Source organism: Stegostoma tigrinum, chromosome 20 (genome assembly GCF_030684315.1).
Source record: "Stegostoma tigrinum isolate sSteTig4 chromosome 20, sSteTig4.hap1, whole genome shotgun sequence".
Taxonomy (NCBI): domain Eukaryota; kingdom Metazoa; phylum Chordata; class Chondrichthyes; order Orectolobiformes; family Stegostomatidae; genus Stegostoma; species Stegostoma tigrinum.
Window position 1 is genome coordinate 55,154,427 of NC_081373.1, and position 17,136 is coordinate 55,171,562.

Here is a 17,136-nt window from a genome sequence, read left to right on the forward strand (position 1 = left end):
TGTGCAGAGAAATCACCGTTAACATTTCGAGCCCAGTGACTCTTCTGTAGAACTACTGGTTGCTCTGAAGAAGTTGTATTTTACATAGGAGATATGTTGCGGAGAGGGCAATGAGTAAACAATTAATGGGGATTGAGCCCGAAAAAACAGAAGAGCAATTGGAGAGACAAAGGATTGGATAATGATCAGTCTGGGAGAATGATAAGTTGTTGGTGGACTTTTACTGGCTCACAATGGGTTGTGTGTAATAGCAGGCCATGTGATAACAAGGTGTGGAGCTGGATGAACACAGCAGGCCAAGCAGCATCTTAGGAGCATAAAAGCTGATGTTTCGGGCCTAGACGCTTCAGCAGAAATGGGGGAGGGGAAGAGGGTACTGAAATAAATTGGGAGACAGGGGGAGGCAGATCGAAGATGGATAGAGGAGAGGATGGGTGGAGTGGAGACAGACAAGTTAAAGGGGTGAGGATGGAGCCTGTAGAGGCGAGTGTAGGTGATGAGGTAGGGAGGGGATAGGTCAGTCTGGGGAGGACATTTCCAACCTACTCACCTCATCCCGCCCCCTTGACCTGTCCATCCTGCCCTGACTGACCTATCCTCTCCCTACCTCCCCACCCTACTGTCCTCTCCACCTACCTTCTCCTCTATCAATCTTCGGTCCGCCTACCCCTCTGTCCCTATTTATTTCAGTTCCCTCTCCCCATCCCCCTTTTCTGACGAAGGGTCTAGGCCCGAAACATTAGCTTTTGTTCTCCTGAGATGCTGCTTGGTCTGCTGTGTTCATCCAGCCCCACACTTTGTTATTTCGGATTCTCCAGCATCTGCAGTCCCTGTTATCTCTGATACAATCATGTGATAACAAGGTCTGGCATGTGGGGGCTGGGCTGAGGACACAGAAAAAGGTGTAACAAACTCTAAAATTGGTGAATTTAATGTTGTGTCCAGAAGGCTGTAGAAAGGAAATTGAGATGCTGTTCTTCTGGCTTGCTCTGGGCTTCGCTGGAGCGCTGCAGCAAGCCTGACACAGAGATGTTTGCCAGGGAACAGGGTGTTGAGTTGAAGTGGCAGTAACTGGAAGGTCAGGGTCAGAGCGTAGATGTTCTGCAAAGCATTCACACAGTCTACGCTTTGTTTCCCCAATGTAGAGGAGACCACATTGTGAGCAGAGAATGCGGTAGACTAGATTGTGGGAAGCGTTACTTCACCTGGAAGGTATGTTTGGGCCCTTGGATACTGGGGAAGGAGGAGGTAAATGGGCAGGTGTTACACCTTCCATAGTTTCAGGGGAAGGTGTCTTGAGGCTGTGGGGAGCTGTTGGGAATGAAGGAAGAGTGGACCAGGGTGTCTAACAGGGAATGGCCCCTGCAGAAGGCAAACAGAGGTCGAAATTGGAAGCAAAATTGATAAACTTTTCCAATTCCAAATGAGAGAGGAAAGTAGCACCAATAATGTCATCGATGTACCAGAAAAAGAGATGTGGGTGTGGTCTGGAATAGGACTGGAGCAAAGAATGTTCCACGTACCCCACAAAGGGACAGGCATAACCAGGGCCCATGCGAGTACCTGAAGCAAATGAAAGGAGTTAAAATAGAAGTTGTTGAGGGTGAGGACAAGCTCAGCCAAGCGGAGGAGCGTGGTGGTGGGTGGGGACAGTTCAGGCCTTTGCTTCAGGAAGAAACAGAGAGCCCTGAGACCATCCTGTTGGGGGATCGATATGTAAAGGTATTGCACATCCACAGGAAAGAGAAGGTGGCTGGAACCTCCAAACTGGAAATTCCAAAACTGGTGTAAAGCCTCAGCGGGATCGCAGATGTGTGTGGGCAGGGATGGGACTAGGGGGAAAAAAAACAAGTGAAGATAGGAAGAGATGAATTCTGTGGGACAGGAGTAGGCTGAAACAATGGGTCTACCCAGGCAGCCCTGTTTGTGGAGTTTTGGATGGAGGTAGAAGTGAGCTGCGTGGGGCTGGGGAATTATCAGCTTGGAGGCAGTGGAGGGCAGATCACCAGGTGAAATGAGGTCAGTGACAATACGAGCTACACTGGCCTGAAGTTCCATGGTGTAGTCATGGTCCAGGAAGAGATTGGAGAAGGTATCTGAGAGCTGGCACTCAGCCTCTGCAATGAAGAGGTCAATTATTGCAGCTCCTTTTATGTTTCTGGCATGAGCCCTAACCAATGTGTGAGGGGCAGTGCCACGATGGTGCCAGTCCTGCTACACTGGCAGCTGGAATGAAGTGGCTGACATTAATTGCCCATGAGACATGAGATGGAGATGCCTGGCCCCCAGCCTCCTGGGAGACAGTGCCCTGCAAAGGCAGCCTCACAATGCTCCCTCCTGTCCCAGCGAAGCCAAAGCACTGGGTGGCGGTTCAGACCCTGGCAGAGAGCAGCCGATCAGTCACTTTCTTGTGGTACTGGAGCCAGGTTCTCCTGAGGCAGCCAGTGGAATTGAGCCCCACAGTCCCCTCTGCCCAGGCTGCTCTGCTCTGTCGGGATGCCCTCCTGTTCCCATCCAGGATGTGGGCAGGAACTTCCCTTCTGTCCTGGACAGTCTTCAGGAGAGCCGCTAGGGAGCCCTCGCTACCGAGTGATGATACTTTATCCCCGGTCTGTGCCATCTCCAGGGGTGTTCTGGGGCTGACGGCCAGAGATGGGTGATGCTGCTGGGTTAGGGAGAATGATCAGTAATGATCAGTAATGATGCAGGGTCATGTGAGGGCTAACACATTCCAAACCCCACCCACTTTCTGCATAACGGGTTTTCCTCTCTGGCAAGCAATTGAAAAGCAGTTCAGGCTGGGTTGTCTCATTATTGATCCATCAGCCAATGGAAGCAGTATCCAGCCACTTCCTAATGTTACACACCTCCATCATATCCCTCCAAAACTCTTGACCCTTAGCTTTTCCGTAATCCCTCATTCCTGAAGTAGTTCCAGTAAATCTCTTCTGAATCCTTTAGAAATCCTTCCACCAGCCAGAATTATAAACCATTGTCGCAGTGAGGTTGAGCTGTTTTTGATCAGTTCAGAAAAAAACCCTCTTCACTGTTGTGCTTACTGCTTCCATTGAGAGACAGAGACAGAGATACAGAGACAGAGAACAAGAGATAGCAAAAGAGAGGGACAGGGACAGTGAGAGACAGAGACGGATGCAGCAACCAGAGAGAGAGAGGGAGGGACAAGGACAGAGAGAAATAGCAACAGAGGGACAGATACAGTGACAGCAACCGAGAGAGAGACAGGAACAGATACAGCAACAGAGAGACAGAAAGAGAGAAACAGAGAGAGAGGCAGTGACAGAGACAGAGACAGAGAGAGAAATAGCAAAAGAGAGAGAGACAGGGACAGCGACAGTGAGAGACAGAGATAGATACAGCGACAGAGAAAGAGACAGACAGAGACAGCAACTGCCCCCTACTGCTCATTTTATGATTTCCTCCTCGTACAAATAAACTTGCCAAAAAAAATTAATTCAACAAGAAATAATTGAGTGCTTCTCAAACTATTCACGGTAACACATTTCAAGGAAGGTGGAGTTAGTCACAGTTCGAGACAGAAAAAATAAATAACATTTCAAGAATTTAAAAGCAACGTCACTGTAAAACCTGCTATGTAGTTATAGAATACCTACAGTGCAGATAAAGGCTATTCGAAACGAACAACTGCATAAAGGCTATTCAGCCCATTGAGTCTGTACCAGCCCTTGAAAGAGCCTCCCACCCTAATCCCACAATCTTGCATTTACCAAAGCCAACCTTCCTAACCTACACATACCTGGACATTATGGGCAATTAACACTGGCCTATCCATCCGAATCTGCACATCCTTGGGCTATGAGAGGAAACCAGATCACCAGGAAGAAACCCACACAGACACAGAGAGAATGTGCAAACTCTGCACAGTCACTCGAGGCTGGAATAAAACCCAGGCCCTTGGCATTGTGAGACAGCAGAGCTAACCACTGAGGCACCATATATGCGAGCAAACCCAAACTGGAGCATGATCTTGGAAGGTGACATCCAGGAGAACAATGGAAATGCTTAAGGGATGGGGGGAGGGAGGGGGCAGTGTTAGTTGGATGAGGAACCACACAGTTGCACAAATGCTCTATATTATATTTCTCTGGATAGAACATAGAACATAGAACAATACAGCACAGAACAGGCCCTTCAGCCCTCGATGTTGCGCTGACTTGTGAACTAATCTAAGCCCCTCCCCCGACACTATCCCATCATTATCCGCATGTTTATCCAAGGACTGTTTAAATGCCCCTAATGTGGCTGAGTTAACTACATTGGCAGGCAGGGCGTTCCACGCCCTTACCACTCTCTGAGTAAAGAACCTGCCTCTGACATCTGTCTTACATCTATCACCCCTCAATTTGAAGCGATGGCCCTCGTACAAGCTGACATCATCATCCCAAAATATCCAAATAGGTTACTTTAGAAGTGTGACCACTGGTTGCTATGGCAGCAAACACAGGAGCCAGGTTGCACACAGCAAGATCCCAGCACCGAAATGAGTGAGCACTCAGCCAGTTTGTTAAAGCTGTTGATAGAGAGGATGCGGTAACATTAGGATAAGTCAGAACCAGCACTGTACAGCACAATGGGGTCTTTACTATCAATCTGAGCAAGCATTGGTTTGTTTACTCCTTCCTACCTGATAGATTGTGTATGTCTCATAGTGGCATTTCACCACCTTCATGATACCACTTCATTTTAATGGACTCTAGAGTCTCACCACTCTCCTTACGTTTTCGCTTTTCCTCCCTTCAGAAAGGTTCCTCTAGAACTCAAACAGTGCTCGAGAATTCTCACCAAAGCTATTTATCCTGCTCTAAACCTCTTTAAGAAAGCTTCATGTCAGAACTGGATTTACATTCCATTTTATAGACAATACTCTGCATGGACTCAGGGGGAGCAATGGTAAACCACCCTGGAGCTGAACTGCTGGGTGGCCGGGATTATTTAAAGTGGGCAAATCTGAAGAGATCCAATTGGAAAAGGATGCCTAACCTTGGCAATATAAATGGTGCTGTCGTGGAGAGTGTGACACGGAGACGGATTTACTGCATCGATCAAAGCTGTTGTCAGTATCGCCCAGAGAAAACCAGATCAGGAACAGGTTCTGAGTTCACACAGGTATGGTCTAATACCTGCATAGAAGATTGTACAATTCTGCTCACTGTTCCAGAGAGATATCCAGGTAGAGAAGAGAGTACTGCCGAGCTCACCTGAAGATAGATGACATTTACCAGCTGAGCCTTTCAGAGCACACTGTGGTAGGGCGGACATAGGGTAGGGGTTGCTGGTAGATGGCTGGCTATAGAACATAGAACATAGAACAATACAGCGCAGAACAGGCCCTTCGGCCCTTGATGTTGCGCCAACCTGTGAACTAATCTAAGCCCCGCCCCCTACACTATCCCATCATTATCCATATGCTTATCCAAGGACTGTTTAAATGCCCCTAATGTGGCTGAGTTAACTACATGGGCAGGCAGGATGTTCCACGCCCTTACCACTCTCTGAGTAAAGAACCTGCCTCTGACATCTGTCTTAAATCTATCACCTCTCAATTTGTAGCTATGCCCCCTCGTACAAGCTGAAGTCATCATCCTCGGAAAAAGACTCTCATTGTCCACCCTATCTTATCCTCTGATCATCTTGCATGTCTCTATTAAATCCCCTCGTAGCCTTCTTCTCTCCAATGAGAACACTCCCAAGTACCTCAGCCTTTCTTCATAGGGCCTGCGCTCCAGACCAGGCGACATCCTGGTAAATCTCCTCTGCACCTTTTCCAAAGCTTCCACATCCTTCCTGCAATGGGGCGACTGGAACTGCAAGCAATATTCCAAATGAGGCCACACTAGCATTTTGTACAGTTGCAGCATGCTGGAGAAAGCTCTGAATATATTCTGCTGAGAACAGCACCGTGTAATTTTCCATAAAGCACTTGGCAAGCTTGTGAAAGGCACTATAGAAACATATGTCTTTCTTCCTTAAGGCAAATTAAATCCACAGTACAGATATTTTTAACATACCAAAAAAAAATCACCAATTCAGTGGCGCATTCTTGTCAGGTCATTGTTTCTCCTGATTTAAGGGGTTGGTCATCACCATTTATTCTCTAACCAAAGTGAAGTTCTAAAGGTTTTCATAATGGGTGAAGGGCAGAAGGGACTCAGTTGGACGAGGGATTGTGAACGCAGTACTGCTCCAATCTAAACAGTGGCTGTTCTGCCAAATGCATTTACCGATCCTCTGAGTATGTAAAGATATCTCAGATTTCACAGTCCTCTTCTTTGCTTTGCAGTACAAAGCATTTGCAGTTTGGATATCTGTTTGGCATTTAAATTGAGTTACAGCAATATCTTCATGTAAATTGCAATATAGTCCTTTTGATGTTAAGATGATGCATGGTTGATTCGGTAGCAGAGAGAGAAAATGTGTGAACAGCTACAGAAAGAGGAACGCTACATTAAGAAGGCAAACACGACTTAGTTACAACCCTGGGATAACACAACGTGGAGCTGGATGAACACAGCAGACCAAGCAACATCAGAGGAGCAGGAAAGCTGACGTTTCAGGTCGGGATCCTTCATCTGAACGAGGACCCAGACCCGAAACGTCAGCTTTCCTGCTCCTCTGATGCTGCCTGGCCTGCTGTGTTCCTCCAGCTCCACACCATGTTATCTCTGACTCCAGCATTGACAGCTCTTGCTGTCTCTTAGTTACAACCCTATTTGTATGTATAGCAACACCCACACTTAACTGTTGTAAAAAAGAACAGCAGAAATACTGCCAATATTGGAAATGCGAAATAAACACAGAAAATGCTGGAAATGCTCAGCAGCCGCGGAGGTGGTAACAGAGCCAGAATTAACGCCAGATCACAGCCCTCCAACAGCAGTTCATAGCTGGGTTAACTGTGGGAAATGCAGGGTTGCAGGGATAGGGTAAGGGAGTGGGATACTCTTCAGAAGGGTGGAATGGACTCGATGGGCCACATGGCATGCTTCCATACTGTGGGGATTCTATGATTCTTTGATTGGACTCGAACAATGTAGAAAATATACAAAACAGCAGCAGTGGTAGGCCATTCAGTCCATCAAACTTGCCCCACCATTCAGTTAGAGAGTGGCTGGCCTGATTCCTGCACATTTCCATCCTTTTCCTGTTAACATATACGCACACTCTTCCCTTCCTTAACAAGAATTCATCCACCTTCACGTTAAAGATGTTCAAAAGCTGTGCTTCCACCACCTTTTGAGGAGAGGAATTCCACCAGAGACCTAGGTTCGATTCCAGCCTCAGGTGACTGTATGTGTGGAGCATAGAACATAAAACATATGTGGAGTTTTCACATTCTCCCTGTGTCTGCATGGGTTTCCTCCACAGGTTAAAGATGTGCAGGTTAGATGCTAAATTACCCATAGTGTCCAAAGGTGCGCAGGTTAGATGGATTGGCCATGGGAAATGCTCTGTTACAGGGATACAGTTGGAAGGGGGGTCTTGGTGGGATGTTCTTCAGAGGGTCACTGCAGACCCAATGGGTAGAATGGCCTCTTTCCGATCTGTAGGAGTTGTCTGATTCTGTGAAAGACTCAGAACCCTCGGTGAGAAAAAGAATTCTCTGTATTCAGTGGGCAAACCATGTTTTGTAAACAACGAGGCCTTGCTCTAACATAACTAAAACCAAATTGGCACAGAGGGAGACAGCAAGCTCATGGCTCCTGTGCGTGTATCTGTCTGAAGAAGGGAGATGGCAGGTACTGAATCTTGGAGCTGCTGTAGGATTCAGCCTCTGCAAAGGCATTGATAGCTGTTCAGGAAGGAAGGAGGCAGCTTCTCAGATTTTCCTGGGTAGTTTCGAGCCCTGCAGACTCCAGCAGCCAGACCAGGTTGTGGTTAGGGACTCAGCTAACGTCTGTAACAAGTCAAAGAGTTGATGGTGAGTGTACCCAGAGCTCACAGTGTTCCAGAGCTGATAAATTCAATAACAAGGTACAGTACCAGCTGGGTGAGGCAAACCAGAGCTTTAAACATCATCACAAGTAATTTAGACAAGATCTTATGTAATACAGTGCTGTATTGAACTGTGTATCTTGTTTGGTATCAATGAGGCTTTGCCTACTGCCTGGGTTTATGATGTAGATGATCTAGATAAACTCAACGTCAAATAAAAATGAGGTGCTGCAGTTGCTGGGCACACAAGTTCTGAAGGAGAGTTGTATCAAAACTTGAGACATTAACTTGCCGAGTCATTCAGCATGGAAACAGATCGTTCAGCACATCTCCACAATGTCGATTAGATCTCCCTAACTGAACTCATCCCATTTGCCTGCATTTAACCCATATCCCTTTTAAAATGCCCTATCTATATGCCTGTCCAAACATCTTTTAAATGTCGTCTCTCTCTCTCCACGGCCACATACCTGCTGAGTTTCTCCAGCACTTTCTGTTTTTATTTTTTAGTCCAAGGCAGTTTCAGTCAAAAAACAAATTTTAAATTCAGCAACTTCATTGTTATTTAGCGGAAGATGTGGGGAGCTGGGGGTGACAGTAACGTGATGGTGCTGGTCAAGGAACCAGAGCCTGGAGAGACGATGTAGAGATTCAGGTCCAAATCTCACAGTAGCAGCAATTCAATTCCATTAACAATTGAAATAAATCAGGAATTTATGGTACTGTTGACCATACATGCCCCAGAGTGGCATTAAGCACTAACATCGGAAGGAGACCTGCCATTTAGACTTGGCCTGGTCTGTACCTGATCAGTGATAAGGTAAACCCTCAGTTCCTCACTGAAGTAGCTCAACAACACATCCCTTTGTGTCAGTGTCACAACCACTGTCAGATGGAGTGTAGCAGTTCAACAGGGCAACTCAGAAACACTGTCCACAGGGCAGTTAGGGATGGAGGTGGGGTAAATATCGACCTGGGCACTTCCAGTCACCTTCACAAAGGTGAATAGGTGAAGTTGAGTAATGTGGGTTTGTACCAGGTGTTAAAGAGCAAACCCAGCACCTTTGGAAACATGCCACTGTGACCTGACACACAAAACCTCAGTCAGATACAAACTCTTTCCAATTGTGAGATCACAATTTAAAATCTGAGATAACAAGGTGTAGAGCTGGGTGGACATAGTAGGCCAGGCAGCATCAGAGGAGCAGGAAGGCTGACGTTTCAGGCTGAGACCCTTCTTCAGAAATTTCAGAAACTTCAGCTTTCCTGCTTCCCTGATGCTGCTCGGCCTGCTGTATTCTGCAGATGATGGAGAATCCGAGATACCAAAGTGTGGAGCTGGATGAACACGTCAGGCCAAGCAGCATCTCAGGAGCACAAAAGCTGATGTGCTCTCTGAATGCCTGTTCTGTACTCACTCATGCCTCAATCGTCTTTAAAAACCCTTTCAAAACCATCCCCTCTTTCAGTCTCTTGTCCCTCACACTGACACAACACAGCCTCTGCAGCATTTTACTATATTAATGTGTCACAAGGGCAGTACATCGTAATATAACCAGGGCCGTCCATTTGAAAAGCTCACATGACTGACAGGGTGAAATCAGAGGGTCATAGGACACATTAAAATCCAGCTGCTTGCCTCAGTGTGCTCCTTTATAACAGTGAACACACTTAAAACTGGGAGGCAGGAACACCACAGCGACACCTGTACACCTTTGTTGAGATTGGGCACGTGTGCTGCTTATCCACAGTAAATGGGTGAAGGGGTGTGCCTTATTTACAGTAAATGGGTGAAAGGGTGTGTCTTATTTACAGTAAGGGGGTGAAAGGGTGCAGCTTATTTACAGTAACTGGATGAAGGGGTGCAGCTTATTTACAGTAAATGGGTGGGCAGGGTGTCTGGTTCACAGCCGGTACCCTGCTCTGGGCTTGGTGCTCGGTGCTATGGGCTCGATGCTCCGGACTCTGTGCTGTGGGCTCTCGACTCTGTGCTATGGGCTTTAGAGTCTGTGTTGTCGGCTATGAGCTCTGGGCTTTAGGCTCTGTGCTGTGGGCTCCGGGCAGGAGAGTGTGAGCAGGTAGCAAAGGGCTGCCGTGCCTGGTGAAATCCTTCCTCTGCCACGTTATGCATATAGCAGCGATGGCCGAGTGGTTAAGGCGTTGGACTTGAAATCCAATGGGGTCTCCCCGCGCAGGTTCGAACCCTGCTCGTTGCGGCACTGACTTTTTTTCTGAATCCTGGTAACATTTTGTTGTTTCAGGTAAAAATACCCGAGCTGCAAACGCTCCTGCTCGGCAGCGTCGGAGAAGCGTGAATCTCAGCCTCAGGTCCTGCTGCAGATATATTGCACAGCCACCAAACGACGCGTCCCTAACCCCAGGGTTATCGAAATTAAATCACAGTTTCCAATCCCATTCCCGGTCCACGCAGCGTCATCCCAGTTTCTGGAAATATGCAAAAAAAACGGAAATATGCAAGAAAAACGGAAATCCCTCAGAATTGAGGAAGGGTCACTCGACCCGAAACGTTAACTCTGATTTCCCTCAACAGATGCTGCCAGACCTGCTGAGCTTTTCCGGCAACTTCTGAGTATTATATGATTCACAACACCCCCAGCTCTTTCGGTTTCAATTCAGGAAATATGCATCCCGATAAAGTTAGGACAATTTCAGTTCCCCGTCAGTTTCGGGACAATATTAGCTCCTAGGAAACAATGCACCCTGTCGGTTTTGAGTCCAAGGCCGACACACACTGCACATTCACGACTGGAAATTACATTGGGAGAGTCACTCTTATAAAGCACCAGACACTGCATTTTCTGCATTACGGTGTTGTGCACTTATGGTTTTGTTCAGGTTTCTTGTACTGATCAGTGCGAGATACATGTTTGCACCCTGTCTAATGCGTCCCAGCCAGTGGTCGCTGCCTGCATTCTATGGAGACGAAGACAACCCTCAGCAGAAATCAGAGTATACTCAGGGCCAATAGCTCAAGCTGAATGTTCAAGCTCACCCTTCACCCATTGGTCACCTTTTATGTCTATCATTGAACCGCCCCATCCTACACCAATCAGAAAACAGATATCTCTCCCATTAACCGAGCGGATCATTCCAAGCTGTCAATCAAACAGCCAACTCGACCAAACAGTTTGAAGGGTCCCGACCTGACAGATAAACTGTCCTGTTTTTCTGATGCTGCGTGGCCTGCTGTGTTCCTTCAGTTCCGCACTGTATTGACAGCCAAACAAACAAAACAGTTGCTTAACAAAGAAATGCAAACCACGATTTAAAATTAAAACGAGCAATCCCTTTCCAATGGAATGATGCAGTTGCTGAGGGAGGGATGGTGAAGTGGTTATTCACTAACATAACACATGAACAAGTCCAGCAATTGTTTTCCTAAACAACAGCAGAAATAGCTAGAAAAGCTCAGCAGATCTGGCAGCGTCTGTGGAGGGAAATCTGAGTTAACGTTTCGGATCCAACAGCCCTTTCTCAGAGATAATGGGAACTGCAGATGCTGGAGAATCCAAGATAAAGTGTGGGGCTGGATGAACACAGCAGGCCAAGCAGCATCTCAGGAGCACAAAAGCTGACGTTTCGGGCCTAGACCCTTCATCAGAAAAGGGGGATGGGGAGATGGTTCTGAAATAAATAAGGAGAGAGGGGGAGGCGGACCGAAGATGGATAGAAGAGAAGATAGGTGGAGAGGAGAGTATAGGTGGGGAGGTAATAGGTCAGTCCAGGGAGGACGGACAGGTCAAGGAGGTGGGATGAGGTTAATAGGTAGGAAATGGAGATGCAACTTGAGGTGGGAGGAGGGGATAAGTGAGAGGAAGAACAGGTTAGGGAGGCGGGGACGAGCAGGGCTGGTTTTGGGATGCAGTGGGGGGAGGGGAAGAACTGGGCTGGTTTTGGGATGCGGTGGGGGAAGGGGAGATTTTGAAGCTGGTGAAGTCCACATTGATACAATTAGGCTGCAGGGTTCCCAAGCGGAATATGAGTTGCTGTTCCTGCAACCTTCGGGTGGCATCATTGTGGCACTGCAGGAGGCCCATGATGGACATGTCATCTAAAGAATGGGAGGGGGAGTGGAAATGGTTTGTGACTGGGAGGTGCAGTTGTTTATTGCGAACCGAGCGGAGGTGTTCTGCAAAGCAGTCCCCAAGCCTCCGCTTGGTTTCCCCAATGTAGAGGAAGCCACACCGGGTACAATGGATACGTATACTACATTGGCAGATGTGCAGGTGAACATCTGCTTGATGTGGAAAGTCATCTTGGGGCCTGGGATATGGGTGAGGGAGGAGGTGTGGGGACAAGTGTAGCACTTCCTGTGGTTGCAGGGGAAGGTGCCGGGTGTGGTGGGGTTGGAGGGGAGTGTGGAGCTGACAATGGAGTCACGGAGAGAGTGGTCTCTCCAGAAGGCAGACAAGGGTGGGGATGGAAAAATGTCTTGGGTGGTGGGGTCGGATTGTAGATGGCGGAAGTGTCGGAGGATGATGTGTTGTATCCGGAGGTTGGTGGGGTGGTATGTGAGAACAAGGGGAATTCTCTTAGAGTGGTTATTGCGGGGGCAGGGTGTGAGAGATGTGTTGCAGGAAATGTGGGAGACACGGTCAAGGGCGTTCTCGACCACTGCGGTGGGGGGGGGGGAGGTGTTGCGATCCTTGAAGAACGCGGACATCTGGGATGTACGGGAGTGGAATGCCTCATCCTGGGAGCAGATTGTGGCAGAGGCAAAGGAATTGGGAATAGGGGATGGAATTTTTGCAGGAAGGTGGGTGGGAGGAGGTGTATTCTAGGTAGCTGTGGGAGTCGGTGGGCTTGAAGTGGACATCAGTTTCTAGCTCGTTGCCCGAGATGGAGACGGAGAGGTTCAGGAAGGTGAGGGATGTGTTGGAGATGGCCCAGGTGAACTTGAGGTTGGAGTGGAAGGTGTTGGTGAATTGGTGAATTTCCAGCATCTGCAGTTCTTACGGTTTTTATTCAGCAATTGCATTCAATGCTCTGAGCTCCTACAGTTGGGGTGTACGGTTGGTTCTGAAATTCAACAGATGAAATGGATCAACTGAGAAGGAGCTAGTCAGGCAGATTGACCCACATTCAATATGGTTGACTCTGAATTTCCCTCTTTAGGGTTAGCCAGTAGGTGCTAGGCCAGGCAGTGATGCCCACATCCTGTGAATGACTAAAAGAAAACCTGGGATCGGAGATAATGGGAACTGCAGATGCTGGAGAATCCGAGATAACAAGGTGTGGAGTTGGATGAACACAGCAGGCCAAGCAGCATCTCAGGAGCACAAAAGCTGACGTTTCGGGCATAGACCCTTCATCAGAAAAGGGGGATGGGGAGAGGATTCTGAAATAAATAGGGCGAGAGGGGGAGGTGGATCGAAGATGGATGGAGGAGAAGATAGGTGGAGAGGAGACAGACAAGTTAAAGGGGTGGGGATGGAGCCTGTAGAGGAGCGTATAGGTGGGGAGGTAGGGAGGGAATATGTCAGTCCGGGGAGGACGGACAGGTCAAGGAGGCGGTATGAGGTTAGTATGTTGGAAATGGAGGTGCGGCTTGAGGTGGAATGAGGGGATAGGTGAGAGGAAGAACAGGTTAGGGAGTCAGGGACGAGCTGGGCTGGTTTTGGGATGCAGTGGTGGGGAGGGGAGATTTTGAAGCTTGTGAAATCCACACTGATACCATTGGGCTGCCGGGTTCCCAAGCGAAATATGAGTTGCTGTTCCTGCAACCTTTGGGTGTCATCATTGTGGCACTGCAGGAGGCCCACGATGGACATGTCGTCTGAGGAATGGGAGGGGGAAAGAAAACCTGGAATTGTTTAGATCATAGAATCCCTACAGTGTGGAAACCGACCCTTTGGCCCAACAAGTCCACACCGATACTTGGAACATTCCAGCCAGACCCATCACCCATAACAACTAATCTACACATACCTGAACACTATGGGGCAATTTAACACAGCCAATCCACCCTAACCTGCATATCTTTGGAGAGTGGGAGGAAACCGGAGCACCCAGAGGAAACCCACGTAGACACGGGGAGAATGTGCAAACTCCACACAGTCGCCCAAGGCTGGAATCGATCCCGGTTCCCTGGTGCTGTGAGGTATTTACTTGAAGGCCCACAGTAGGGAATTGTAGCCCTGAAGAGCTGTCGCACTGGGCTCGAGAAATGGCCAAAGGCAACAGTGATGATCAGAGTAAACCCTCGAAATCACCACTGCCCAGCCAAGATCGTGCAGTGGAAGTTTGGACAAACTGCTAATATGCCACATTATAGTGAGGAAAAAGCACTTGGAGTGGATTGGGCTCATTCCAGGACACAATCCTCAGTCATCTTCTGCAGTGACTCTGTTTTCACTATTATGTTTCTGTATTCTTTGATTTATTTGTGCCCATGAATTGATTGCTCCATGGTTTGAATATTCTCAATGACTGAGGGTCCGCAGCTTTCTAGGGAGGCAGTTCTGAACATCCACTACAGCTGATCGAAAACCTTTCTCCTTGTCTCAGTCCAAAGGGCTGATCCCATATTGCGACCCTGCGCTCCCTGATTGTAGACACTACAGTCAGAAGTTAATGCCCAATCAAGGCCTAGCTAGGAAACAGAGCAGGATAAGAAAATGTGCCAAGAATGAAAGCAGGCATTAAACTGATAACATTCTCCAAAGAGAGAGAGAGAAAGAGATAGTCATAGAGCCACAGAACTGTACAGCAAGGAAACACACCTTTCAGTCCAACTTGTTCATGATGACCAAATACCCTAAATTTATCTATTCCTATTTCTCAGTTTTTGGTCCATTTTCCTCTCAACCCTTCCTATTCATATACCCATCCACATGCCTTTTAATTGTCATAATTGCACCAGCCTCCACCACTTCCTCTGGAAGCTCACTCCATAAATGCGCCACCCTCTGCATGAAAAAGTTGCCCATTAGTTCCCTTTTAAATCTTTCCCCTCTCACCTTGAACCTTTGGCCTCTAATTTTGGACTCCCCCCTACCCGGGGAAAAGACCTTGACTATTCACCCTATCCATGCCCCTCATGATTGCGTAAACCTCTACAAGGTCTCCCCTCGACCTCCGATACTCCAGGGAAAATAGCCCCGGTCTATTCAACTTCTCCCTACAGCTCAAACCCTCCAACCTGGCAACATCCTTGTAAATCTTTTCTGAACCCTTCCTATAGCAAGGAGACCTAAAGCGAGCACAGTATTCCAAAAGTTGCCATACTAATGTTCTGTAGAGCTGCAGCATGACCTCCCAACTCCTATACTCAATGCACTGACCAATAAAGGCAAGTGTCAGAAATGCCTTCTTTACTACCTTGTCTACCTGAGACTCCACTTTCAAGGAACTATGAACCTGCACTTGTTTGGCAACACTCCCCAGGACTTTACTGTTAAGTGTGTAAGTCCTGCCCTGATTTGCACTTCCACAGCAGTGGTGCAGATCTTTAAGCAGGATGATAGGTGAGAAAAACCGCAGAAAAGATCATTGTGATCTCAGGTTGTATATTTAGAAAATAGGAACAGGAGTAGGCCATTGATTCCTTTAAGCCTGCTCCACCATTCAAAATGATCATGGCTGATCCATATTCCCCAAGCAATGGTGAGCCTTCCAATGTATGCATGAAGTACTGTGAACAGCACAGGCAATAACACTGAGACCAGAGGGTGGATGTACTGTTGAAACATTAGTCAGTGATAGCACTCTCACCCTATGGTTTGGAGAGACTGAGGTCCAGGATGATTCATTTCAGTGTTGCCCTGAGAAAGTGCTGCAATGTCTGAAGTCCTCTCTTTCAGGGCCAAGGTCCCCATTTGCTCCCTCAGATTCTACCATGGGAGTTGCAAACAGGGCAGCTGTCCCCAGTGTCCTAGCGAACATGTATCACTTAACCAGCACTGCCAAATGCAGGTAAATCTGGTTTTTTCACCTCACTGCTTTCTGTGGAACCGGTACATGTACATTGCAATAATTCCCAAGCTACAACAGTGGCTATGTTTGAAAGAATATGAGTCTGAAACATTTTGGGGTTCTGAAAGATGCAATGTAAACACAATGTTCCTTTACTGGAGAGGTAGGACTTAATAATGATGAAAGACCTAAGAAAATGAGGCCTGCATTCACGTTAACAAGGAATTGTTAAAACTGGAATGTAAATCTGCTAAAAGTTCTCAAGGATTAGTGAAGGGATCGAGAGTGCAGACAGTGAAAACTAATTCCCACTGGTTGGTGCATCAGTATAATGAGGAGGAATAGATTGGCTTGTATTAATCGAATCATAACAGGGAAAGTTTTTGAATGCAAAACGCTGTGGAATGCAACACCACAGCTAAGTATTGAGGCTAGTATTTTGAGGGAAATGATAAGTTTCCTCTATGGTATACCCAGCTGTTGAATCCAGAAGGATTCACATTTCTATGCCCATTCTTTCAATATCAAGTCATGTCGAAAGGCAACGGGAGATGAGTTCAGATCTTTGGAATGAGGAATAATTAAATGTGTGTCCCTGGGAGATGGCAGGATTCTGGGACAAAACTAATTGGATGGATTTGGAACAGAACATGACCAACTTTATGATCAACTGAAATATTCCGCTATGAATCGTTAAGATTTTTTGTACATTTGTTCTCATTCAATATTTGTTCTTGAAGCATCGAGCTCTGACCACTGAGCAGCTGATCAACTCGTTTGGGTGATTTGATTGGTTGCTTTGATGGTGATTGGCAGCTGTATCGCCTTCCTGGTGAATAGATTAGATTAGATGCAGTGCTAACCACTGAGCCACCATGCCATCCTAACTTAGAACTTAGCCAAAAACAAAGATTCCTCAATATCAGCAGGGCATGTTGAGATTGAGTGGAGTGAGTCTCGCTGTGAGGCAAGTGAGCTTTTCTCACCATATCTCAGCACTAATACAGTGGGATGGCATGGTAGCTAGCACTGCTGCCACATAGCACCAGGGCCCTGAGTTCGATTCCAGCCTCGGGAGACTGTGTGGAGTTTGCATGTTCTCCCTGTGTCTGCATGTGTTTCCTCTCAGTCTAAAGATGTGCAGGTTAGGGTGGATTGGCCATGCTAAATTGCCCACAGTGTCTAGGGATGTGCAGGCTGGGTGGGGTTAGACGTGGGGAAAATGCAGGG

At 47.4% G+C, this 17,136-nt stretch overlaps 1 non-coding gene across 1 annotated transcript; it reads left to right on the forward strand.

The window, feature by feature from the left end:
- Nucleotides 1-10,105: 10,105 nt before the first annotated feature.
- Nucleotides 10,106-10,187, forward strand: trnas-uga (transfer RNA serine (anticodon UGA)). Its single transcript has one exon. It is a non-coding gene; the product is annotated as a tRNA-Ser (tRNA).
- Nucleotides 10,188-17,136: the final 6,949 nt, after the last annotated feature.